Genomic DNA, 11,720 nt, shown 5'->3' on the forward strand with positions numbered 1-11,720 from the left:
TTCTGATTTTCTTAAACATTTTAGCAAATTTCGCAAATTCCTTCTCCTTATTGCTTTGCTTCAACTTGTTGGGAAAAGAAACAGAGTTAGTAACATTCTTATGAGAAGTATAAGAAGAAAGCATATCAAATTCATTTAAAACATGATCCTTATTATCTTCTCATTCAATTTTACCCCCATTTTCATCATTTCTTCCTTTTTTAACAAGGTGATTATCCTCTAACTATTTATCACTCCTAAGAGTGATTGCATTCACATGTTCTCTATGATTCACCTCAATTTACTTGAAATTCACCCAGTTGCCTCAAATATTGGAATTAGCAATAGTATCTAACTGGTGTTGCATATCCTTAATCATGGTCATCATATTATTCATGTTCATTTTAACATCATCAAATCTTTCTCTTGTTTCATGAAAATATTTTTCAAAATTAGCCTCTAAAGTTAAAAAATGTGACTCAAGTGGCTTTGTTTAAAAATCGGGTGGACTGATAGTTTTTGTGCATTTGATTGGCGTCTCTACCCTAAATTAGGATGATTCTTCCAACCGGGATTGTAAGTGTTTGAAAAAAGATTATTTTTTGAGGTGGTCAATTGTAGTTGTTAACATTATGAACTTGCTCCATATGAAAACAATTAGCACTATCATGATTACCACCACATGTCGAACAATAAGCAACACTTACATGAGAATTTGAACCACTTCCCCCTTGTTTACTTGGCAATCTCTCAACATTATCCATTCAAGAATTAAACATGTTTTCTAAGTTAGGACTTAAAAATTTGAGAGTCTCAATTTCATACATACCGACCACTCTTGTTGAGTTACCTCTTTCATTTGCCCATTGATAATTGTTAAAGGCCATTTCCCCTATCAACGCTTGAGCATCCTTGGTTGATTTTCCCATTAAAGTTTCACCAGCGGTGGCATCTATGTTGATTTTGGTTGGGTAGTTGAGTCCATTATAGAAGGTTTGAACGAACAACCAATCAGGGAGACCATGGCGGGGACATCTTCTTTAAAGATCCTTAAATTTCTCCCAAGCTTCATATTATAACTCGCCTTCATGTTGAGTGAAACTTGTAATATCCATGCGAAGTTTTGCCGTTTTTTCGGGAGAAAAATATTTATTTAAGAATGCTTTTGTCAACTCACCCCAAGAAATGAAAGTATTAGGTGGATAAGAATTAAACCATACCTTTGCTTTATCACAAAATGAAAAAGAAAATAACCTTAACTTAATTGCATCATCACTTACTCCATTTATTTTGACTGTACCACATAAATTCATGAAGTTAGCTAGATGAGTGTTAGGATCCTCCGTTGCATTTTCTCCAAATTGACTTTGTTAAACCATTTGGATGAGAGAGGGCTTGCTCTCAAAGTTGTTTGCATTAATTGCTAGCCTTGCAATACTAGTTTGCGCTTCCAATTCATTTGGCAAGGCATAATCCCTCAAAGATCTTGGCCTTTGCTCCTCCATTTCGACGATAGTTTCACCTATACTTTCCACCTCAATTTGCTGTTGTTGGGCACGTCTTCTTCCTCTTCTCATTGTGTTTAATTCTTTGAAGGCAAACTGTGCCTTTGGTGAAGAATTTAGTACCTAGAAATAACCAAAATGAAGAACTAGAAGATAGAGAATATAAGATTAGCAAAAATAAAGATAAAGTAACAAAGTCTAGCTTAATAAAGCTTGCTTTAACTCTAGTGTTGCACCTAAGTCTAAGTCCCCGACAACGGTGCCAAAAACTTGATAGGGCTTTTTACGACACTACAAATTTTAAAACCTTATTCCCCTGTTTCCGCAAGTATACGGTTCGTTTCTTGAGTATAGGGATAATAGGTATCGATTCCACAGGGACTTAGAGTTTGGCATTCAGTTGAGAGTTTAATCACTTGCTTTATTATCTAGATAACCAAAGTTTAAGGAAGTAAAAGCAAAGAAAGTTAATTAGGCGGTAAAACCGCCATGAAAGATGTTAGTTTAGGTGGTACAACTTGCCATAAAAGTTAGAAGTTAGTTAGGCTATACAACCGGCTATATAGAAAAAAACAATAAATATAAACCGGCCATTAGGTGTAAAACCAACCATCTAGGCGGTAGATTGTAAGAAAGTAAATGAAAGTAAAGACAAGTTAAATTAGAATTGCTTAAAGATGAGGTGAGAGAATCCCAAGGACTAGAATCCCTTGTTATGTCAAGTTTAGAAATTAGTTAAGGTGATTATGCTTATGCTTCCATGAATTAGCAAGGAATAACTTCCAAATGGATGTCCTTGCTTTCGCCAATGGGAAATTTTAAAAGAAATTGCCTTGGCTAATTCCTCTAAAAATTGCTTTCGCTGGTTCCTTTAACTCCTTGAATCATCCTTCACCTATTTTCATAGAGAACAAGTTAAATAAGTGCAAGGAAGTTATTATATGAATCCAACCAACCATTATTCACTTCTTTCATGAGAATAAAGATAATGTTTAAGAACTTAGATCTATTAGAAGGCAACTTTCATTGCTCAACTTTATCAAATCATTCATAATTGGTGGCTAAACAACTATAAAGCATAAGCATAAGTTCTCAAACTAACAAATCATGAAAAAGCATAATCATTCTCTAACTATTTCAAATCGAAACTATAACAAGTTCGTCTTCACCCTAGGATATGAAAAAGTTTAGCTAGATATCATATTAAAAACATCTAAGCATGAAACAAACTTGGAACAAATAATGACAAATAAGAACAAGAGACAAAGTTGGGAAGAAGAATTCTTTTTCAATTTCTTGAAGACTGAATCCTTGAATTCCTTCACAAGTTGATCTCTCAAATAACCTTGATATAAGAGTGTTTTCACCTTTCTATCAAAGTTCTTAAACTAACTTTGAAACTCACAATATGAAAGCAGAGCTAAAACTTCTTCTATTTCTACTTTTACTTTACTCTACTTCACATTACATGGTGCTATCTCTTGCTCACATGATGCTCAAATGAATGAGATTCAAGAGGTATTTATAAATGTTTGGATGAGAAGATGTTCTCATAATGTAGTCACAAAGTTGCTTTTCCCTTCTCCAACTCAAATTTAGCTGGTTCCAGCCATTTTTCTTGCAGAGGAATTGGTCAAAAAGTTTATGTGAATAGAGTGCAAGTTGCAGCTTGACTTCAGGGATCCGTGAGATGGATCCGCAAGGTGTGTGCCTCATGGATTTGCCTCGTGGATCCTCTTTGTCTTTAGTTCTGTACATTCATTTCAAAACTCAACTTTGCTTTGTTTTTGGTCCAACTCCAACTGCAAGTTTCTTGGTGATGGAGGTCAAATTAGCTCTTGCACAAAACACGCAAATTGTAGTTCCTTGAGTTAGCTTTCCAATGCATCAATAATTATCTTTTTGGATCTCTATAGTCTGGAAAATGACCAAAATACCCTTAGATGATAAATGCTCTATTTCAGCTTTTGAAATAAATATTTTTTACTGTAGTTTGACTTTATGACCAGAGAACGCAATGAACTGGATTTTTCTATCTCATATAAATTGTAGAGCTATATTTTAGCTTCAAAATGATTCAAGAATAACCTCAATCCGATACTTGTAACTCAATATATAGCAAAAATACCAAAGTGTGTCAAAGTTGTGAAACTTCTTTTGACTTGAATCTCTTCCTATAATACCAAAACCTACAAAAGAACACAATTTTGCATATTAACCCACACTTTTGCATTTTTTTGTTATGAAACATTACTTGTATGAAAAGTAACATATAAAGGAATTCAATTTTTCCATTTTAACTTAAAACACACTAAAAATTTAACCTTAAACCTAACTAAAAATAGGTAAAATAAAAACTAATCAGGTTGACAAACCCTCCTTTTTCATGACAACAAATAAATGTGAGAACCCGTAAAACCCTAATATTTTTCCTAGGGTTTATTTCCCCTTAATTGCATGTTTTCTGCATTTTCTGGCTTAGGAATATTTTCCTGGAGAATTTTATGAGTAATTATAGTTTTAAGATGAGTTTTCTAGTATTGGAGAGTTTTCAGAAAATTAAGAGTAAATAGTGGACGTGGGACCCACTAGGGCGAATAGTTCGGAAAAATTCGGCCAATAAGGTTAAGTTTCGGATACTGTGAAAAATTTATCGGGTGTTAAGAGTTAAGTAGTGTGTGTGAAGTGATTGATGTGAAAGGGAAAAGAAAGATAAGAAGGCATTAATGGAGGTGACAAGTGTCACTTTCCTATTGGGTGGACTTTAAGAATTACTATTCACTTTCTTGACTTTTTGACCAAAGGATTAAATATCAAAAAAATTCACAAAATTTCCTCATTTTTCTTTCTCCTTGGCCGGCTCTCTCTCACTCTTTTGCAAGAAGAAGAACTCTTCAATCTTCAAGCTTTCTACTAGCAAATCATCTAAATCAACCAAATAAACAAGATTCCACTCCATAAAATTCTATCTTCTAGTGCTAGTAAGGGTTGTAGTGAAGTTGTTTTGAAGAGCAAAGGTGTCCACAATCTCTCTTTCCCTTGTTTCTTGGTAAGTGATGCTACAACCTCTCCCCTAAACCTAATGATGGTTATATTATGCTTAATGGTGGCATGAGTGAAGGAATATATGATTTATTTCTTGATTTGAAGAGTTTTGGTGAAGTTTTTATTTTTTTGGGAATTTTTCTGGTTTAATATGATCTTGATGTTGGGGGCTTGTATGATGAATTGTAATGGTTGGCAATGACTCTAGTGAGTGTGAATTGTGGTTAAATGCAATCAATTTTGGATTTGAATGGAATTGTGCAAAGTTAGGGTTCTTGAACCCCTATTCTGTCCGAAATTTTAGGTCATAGCTAGAGGCCGAATTGGACTTTGCTCAAAACATGAAAGTTGTAGGTATTGATGAGTTTAGTGTGCCTGCAACATTTCAGGGAATTTGGAGTAGTATAGAGAGAGTTATGCCGTTTTTACTGTTGCTGTTTTTGGTGAACAGAATGTGCGGAACTGCGATAGTAATTGCCTGTTTTGACTGGAATTGGTTTGGTTTTTGAAGTTGGTGTCTTCTGATGAAATGTAGCTGGATGTCTTAGCTAACATATGCCTTTGGAATTTCGGAATTTGGACCTGTGTAGGCTGAGATTGACGTATTACAGTTTTCTGCGTTTTGCAAACCTGTTTTGGGAATTCTGGTATAGTTTTTGGCATATTTGACCTAGTTGTGCTAGGATCTGGACTGAGTGGCCTTCTACATTGTTGTATCCCTGTTTCATAGCTTCGAAACGGTGGGTCTTACACCCCCAACCGATAATTGTAGTGAGAGTTGTGCCATTACCGCATTATGACGTTAAAACCGGTTTTCTTATCAAGGCCTATATTAAAGCCTTTCTTAATTTCTGGTTTGCTTTCATGCTTGTATATGTTTATAAAACCCTATTGGGGTTGTGAATTGGTGTTGTTTATGGCTCGGTATGGTTTCTTGTTTATGATATTGTGAGCCGATGGAACGGCTCTTGACATGAAATGCTTATATGTGTGTTGTTGGGTTGTGATTGAAGAAAACTAATGAAGCCTTATGGCTGGAAAATTTGGTAAAAACAAAGGGCATGCTGCCCGAAATTTTACTCGAGATTTAGAAAACTATATTCTCGACTTGAGTAAAGGTTAAGTATTTAACACTTGAATTTCCATGCATGAAACCCTATTGGGCGATAATTGGTTTGACTTTATGACTCGTTATCGAGTCTTATGGTATTTGTTTACATGTTCTAGGGCGTGACGATAGCTCACGACGTCTTGGTGATCGTGGTGCATGAAATACCACTTTCTTGCTTAGTGAGTATACTACTCACTTACTTGCTATAATGTGGCTTTGTGCTATGTGTATTGATGCCTTGAAGGCTTAATTGGTTATTGGAAATGATTGAGGTGAGGGTGTACTTGACCGCCCTCACCCCTTGTGATTCCATGCATGGCTAGTGCTTGCATTACTGAATTACTGCACTTGATATATGAAATACTGAATTCCCTTCATGGAAACTGATTTGGTATCATTTGGGCGAATGTCCAATGGCTTTACTGTATCACTGAACTCAACCCCGTTTGGTAGTCAATTGGATCGAGCCGGCGAGGGCTTGGTCGTGAAAATTGTCATGCCACGGGGACTGTACTGTGGAATCTTATGGTAATGAGACCTTTGGTTCCGGTATACTCGAGTATTACCAAAATGACTGAATGGAGTGCGGGCCCGGTTGGGGTATGATAGTTGGACGGTTGGATGTAAGTGATGTCTACGGATGGTTACTTTTCATTGACGGAGGGTCAATGAGGTTGGATCAAGATTGCAAGCGTGGAAATGGGCTCTTGAGAGCCGACCGTATCCTTTTCCGTTTTGTTTTACTGCTTATTTGTGCACTTTAAATGAAAGTTCATCCTTATGTGACTTTGGTTGCTTATGTAGTAGTATACCACTGGGCTTTAGCTCATTCCGTGTTATTTGTTTTCCTTACAGGAATATAATTACTTTTGAGAATGGATTGGATAGTCACTTGCCAAATTGAGCTTGTAAATGTCTTTTGTATAGCTCTTGAAATGAAGCCTTAATGTGTAACGGGTTCATTTCTTTTTGATAGGCAAACTGAATATGTACTTCCTTAATGAATGTCTGTGGCATGCCACTATGGTTGTATATGTTAAATTGATGTTTGGATTCTACTATCCAGGCCGCTATTCAGTTTTCCATTTCATTTTTTTTTATTATTTTGCTATTTTGATACTTATGGCTTGTCCGAGCGCACTTTTGTTTTCCCGAAACGTATTCGAACGCGTGTAACTGTACCGTAGTCCTGGCGAGAGCTGGGCAGGCAGTTCGCTAACCCCTTTGGTTCGCCTTAGGGGAAAGTGGGGCTGTCACAATTGGTATCAGAGCCAGGTCGCGTGGTCTCTGCGCGGAGTGAGACTGGGCCAAGTGGTGTTGTGGTCCGAATTTCATGAATATGTCTAAGTGCTCGTTTGAGCATAAGTTATGAACCGAGCATGTGATAAGTGTACGAATCATTTTCATGGGATTTGAGGAAGCTAGGTATGTATGTCGGGTAGGAATCTTTAATAAGGATGGTTTACTCTTGGGACCGGCCGGCTCGAGTTGTGAATTATCTTAGATGGGATTCTTGCGCCCGGATACGAAAGATATGAGGGCCTAGGTTAGAAAGGATTTGGTGATCTAGTAAGGTCATTCCTCGGAGAATCGTCTATGTTTTTCTGACTTGCCTGTACATGACTCGACTGATTGTATATATGTGTGTGGCTTGATCTTGTTTGGTTTGTGTATATATGTTAGTGATCATGTTTGCACTGTATCAATATGTGTTTTTGTGACAGTTTGGCGTATTACTTACTTGCCTTATTACGACTTTGGTTTAGTACTTTTGCCTAGACCGAGTGAAACTTATGGAAGGTACTCGGAGTGGTCGGGGACGTGGGCGCGGTGCTAGACAACCCACACCGGTTAGGGGTGCGGGGGAAACCTCGACTGGACCTGATCCTGAACCCCAAGCTGACCCTAATGCCCAGATAGCTGCTGCTATGCAGCAAATGACAAACCTGCTTGCACAAGTAGTGCAGCAACAAGCTCAGAACCCAAACCCTAACCCTGGAAACCCCGGAAACCCTGGCCATCATGTCGAGGGCGAAGATAGAGCTCTCGAACGATTCCAAAAGTTCGCTCCGCCAAAGTTTGTTGGGGAACCCGACCCGGACGTTGCCGAGAGGTGGCTTGAAAAGATGGTTGACATATTTGCAGCCTTACACTACTCTGACGAACGGCAGGTGACATTTGCCGTGTTCCAGCTTGAGGGGGCAGCCCGTTCCTGGTGGAACGTAATTAGGCAGAAATGGGAACGGGAGCAGACACCGAGGACGTGGGTGAACTTCATCCGGGAATTTAATGCCAAGTTTTTCCCTCCTCTAGTCCAGGAGAGGAAGGAGGACGAGTTTATCCGGCTCCGGCAAGGGGCTCAGACTGTGGCGGAGTACGAGAGTCAATTTACCCGCCTGTCCAAATTCGCGCCTGAGCTAATCATGACTGAGCAAAGACGGGTCAGGCGCTTCATTCAGGGTTTGAACGTTGAGATCCAGAAAGACCTCGCGGCGGCTCAAATCACCACGTTTAGCGAGGTAATGGAAAAAGCCCAACGAGTAGAGAATGCTAGGCTCCAGGTGAAAAATTTCCAGACAAAAAAGAGAGGATTTCCTGGAAGTAGTTCAGGGCAGGAGGATGAAAGTACCCCTCCCAAGTTTGGACGAGGAACGGGAGGAGTGAGGATGTCGGGAGTGTCACCAGAGAGGCCGTCAAGAGGAGGCTTAGCTTCTGCAGCACGTGGACCCTGCGGGTATTGCGGGAAACTAAACCACTCGGAGGACAATTGCTGGAGGAAAGGAGGAAAATGCTTGCTCTGTGGGAGTGCCGAACACCAAATTGCTAACTGTCCAGCTCGCCTGCGCGAGCGGGAAGGGACTCTGCCACCAGCTACAACCCACCCTGACCAGTTGAAGGGAGACAAGGATGGATCAAAAGTGTCCTCTCGGGTGTACTCCTTAGAACAACATCAAGTCTTTGACCCATTAGAGGACGTGGAAGGTAAGAATTTACTGAACCTGGCCAGTGAATGGGTACAGATCTGTTAGCTAAGTATACTGCTCAATTTAATCCCGGATTAGTCAATGATAAGGAATTTCGAGGACGAAATTCTTTTAAGGGGGGGAGAGTGTGAGAACCCGTAAAACCCTAATATTTTTCCTAGGGTTTATTTCCCCTTAATTGCATGTTTTCTGCATTTTCTGGCTTAGGAATATTTTCCTGGAGAATTTTATGAGTAATTATAGTTTTAAGATGAGTTTTCTAGTATTGGAGAGTTTTCAGAAAATTAAGAGTAAATAGTGGACGTGGGACCCACTAGGGCGAATAGTTCGGAAAAATTCGGCCAATAAGGTTAAGTTTCGGATACTGTGAAAAATTTATCGGGTGTTAAGAGTTAAGTAGTGTGTGTGAAGTGATTGATGTGAAAGGGAAAAGAAAGATAAGAAGGCATTAATGGAGGTGACAAGTGTCACTTTCCTATTGGGTGGACTTTAAGAATTACTATTCACTTTCTTGACTTTTTGACCAAAGGATTAAATATCAAAAAAATTCACAAAATTTCCTCATTTTTCTTTCTCCTTGGCCGGCTCTCTCTCACTCTTTTGCAAGAAGAAGAACTCTTCAATCTTCAAGCTTTCTACTAGCAAATCATCTAAATCAACCAAATAAACAAGATTCCACTCCATAAAATTCTATCTTCTAGTGCTATTAAGGGTTGTAGTGAAGTTGTTTTGAAGAGCAAAGGTGTCCACAATCTCTCTTTCCCTTGTTTCTTGGTAAGTGATGCTACAACCTCTCCCCTAAACCTAATGATGGTTATATTATGCTTAATGGTGGCATGAGTGAAGGAATATATGATTTATTTCTTGATTTGAAGAGTTTTGGTGAAGTTTTTATTTTTTTGGGAATTTTTCTGGTTTAATATGATCTTGATGTTGGGGGCTTGTATGATGAATTGTAATGGTTGGCAATGACTCTAGTGAGTGTGAATTGTGGTTAAATGCAATCAATTTTGGATTTGAATGGAATTGTGCAAAGTTAGGGTTCTTGAACCCCTATTCTGTCCGAAATTTTAGGTCATAGCTAGAGGCCGAATTGGACTTTGCTCAAAACATGAAAGTTGTAGGTATTGATGAGTTTAGTGTGCCTGCAACATTTCAGGGAATTTGGAGTAGTATAGAGAGAGTTATGCCGTTTTTACTGTTGCTGTTTTTGGTGAACAGAATGTGCGGAACTGCGATAGTAATTGCCTGTTTTGACTGGAATTGGTTTGGTTTTTGAAGTTGGTGTCTTCTGATGAAATGTAGCTGGATGTCTTAGCTAACATATGCCTTTGGAATTTCGGAATTTGGACCTGTGTAGGCTGAGATTGACGTATTACAGTTTTCTGCGTTTTGCAAACCTGTTTTGGGAATTCTGGTATAGTTTTTGGCATATTTGACCTAGTTGTGCTAGGATCTGGACTGAATGGCCTTCTACATTGTTGTAGCCCTGTTTCATAGCTTCGAAACGGTGGGTCTTACACCCCCAACCGATAATTGTAGTGAGAGTTGTGCCATTACCGCATTATGACGTTAAAACCGGTTTTCTTATCAAGGCCTATATTAAAGCCTTTCTTAATTTCTGGTTTGCTTTCATGCTTGTATATGTTTATAAAACCCTATTGGGGTTGTGAATTGGTGTTGTTTATGGCTCGGTATGGTTTCTTGTTTATGATATTGTGAGCCGATGGAACGGCTCTTGACATGAAATGCTTATATGTGTGTTGTTGGGTTGTGATTGAAGAAAACTAATGAAGCCTTATGGCTGGAAAATTTGGTAAAAACAAAGGGCATGCTGCCCGAAATTTTACTCGAGATTTAGAAAACTATATTCTCGACTTGAGTAAAGGTTAAGTATTTAACACTTGAATTTCCATGCATGAAACCCTATTGGGCGATAATTGGTTTAACTTTATGACTCGTTATCGAGTCTTATGGTATTTGTTTACATGTTCTAGGGCGTGACGATAGCTCACGACGTCTTGGTGATCGTGGTGCATGAAATACTGTGAGAACCCGTAAAATCCTAATATTTTTCCTAGGGTTTATTTCCCCTTAATTGCATGTTTTCTGCATTTTCTGGCTCAGAAATAATTTCCTGGTGGATTTTATGAGCAATTATAGTTTTAAGATGATTTTTCTAGCATTGGTGAATTTTTAGAAAATTAAGAGTAAATAGTGGACGTGGGACCCACTAGTGCGAAAAGTTCGAAAAAATTCGGCCGATAAGGTTAAGTTTCGGATACTGTTTAAAATTTATCGGGTGTTAAGTGATGAGTAGAGTGTGTGAAGTGATTGATGTGAGAGAGAAAAGAAAGATAGAAATGCATTTAATGAGAGTGACAAGTGTCACTTCCCTATTGGATATGACTTAAGAAATACTATTCCAAATTTTGACTTTTTTGACCAAAGGTTAAATATCTTCAAAATTCATTAAAATTTCCTCATTTTTCTCTCCACCATAGCCGGCCCTCTCAAGCTCCAAAGAAGACAAAACTCTTCAACATTCAAGCTTCTAACAAGTCCAAATCCACCAAATCAAGTGTTTAACTTAGTTTTTGCTCCATAAAATCTTACCTTTTAGTGATTGTGAGTGCTTTAGTGAAGCTTGTTTGAAGTTTTAAGGTGTCCAACATCCTCCTCTCTCTTGTTTCTTGGTAAGTGATGCTTCAACCTCTCCCCTATACCTAATGATGGTTATATTATGCTTAATGGTGGCATGAGTGAAGGATTATATGATTTATTTCTTGATTTGAAGAGTTTTGGTGAAGTTTTTATTTTATTGGGAATTTTTCTGGTTTAATATGAAATGAATGTTGTGGCCTTGTATGATGAATGGTAATGGTTGATAATGACTCTATGAGGTGTATTGGATAGGCAAATGCAATCAATTTTGGATTTGGTTGGAAATTTGAAAAGTTAGGGTTCTTAAAATCCCAATTCTGTCCGGTTTTAGATCACTGGGTTAGAGGCCGAATTAGACTTTTCTCAAAACATGAAAGTTGTAGGTATTGATGTGTTTGAGGTGCCTGTAAAATTTCAGGGTATTTGGATGAA

General features: G+C 38.2%; 1 non-coding gene across 1 annotated transcript; it reads left to right on the plus strand.

Moving 5' to 3' along the window:
- The first annotated feature begins 996 nt into the window (after positions 1-996).
- On the plus strand, positions 997-1,103 carry LOC113772637. The gene has a single exon (XR_003468604.1). It is a non-coding gene; the product is annotated as a small nucleolar RNA R71 (small nucleolar RNA).
- Positions 1,104-11,720: the final 10,617 nt, after the last annotated feature.

This window comes from Coffea eugenioides, chromosome 5 (genome assembly GCF_003713205.1).
Source record: "Coffea eugenioides isolate CCC68of chromosome 5, Ceug_1.0, whole genome shotgun sequence".
Classification (NCBI taxonomy): Eukaryota; Viridiplantae; Streptophyta; class Magnoliopsida; order Gentianales; family Rubiaceae; genus Coffea; species Coffea eugenioides.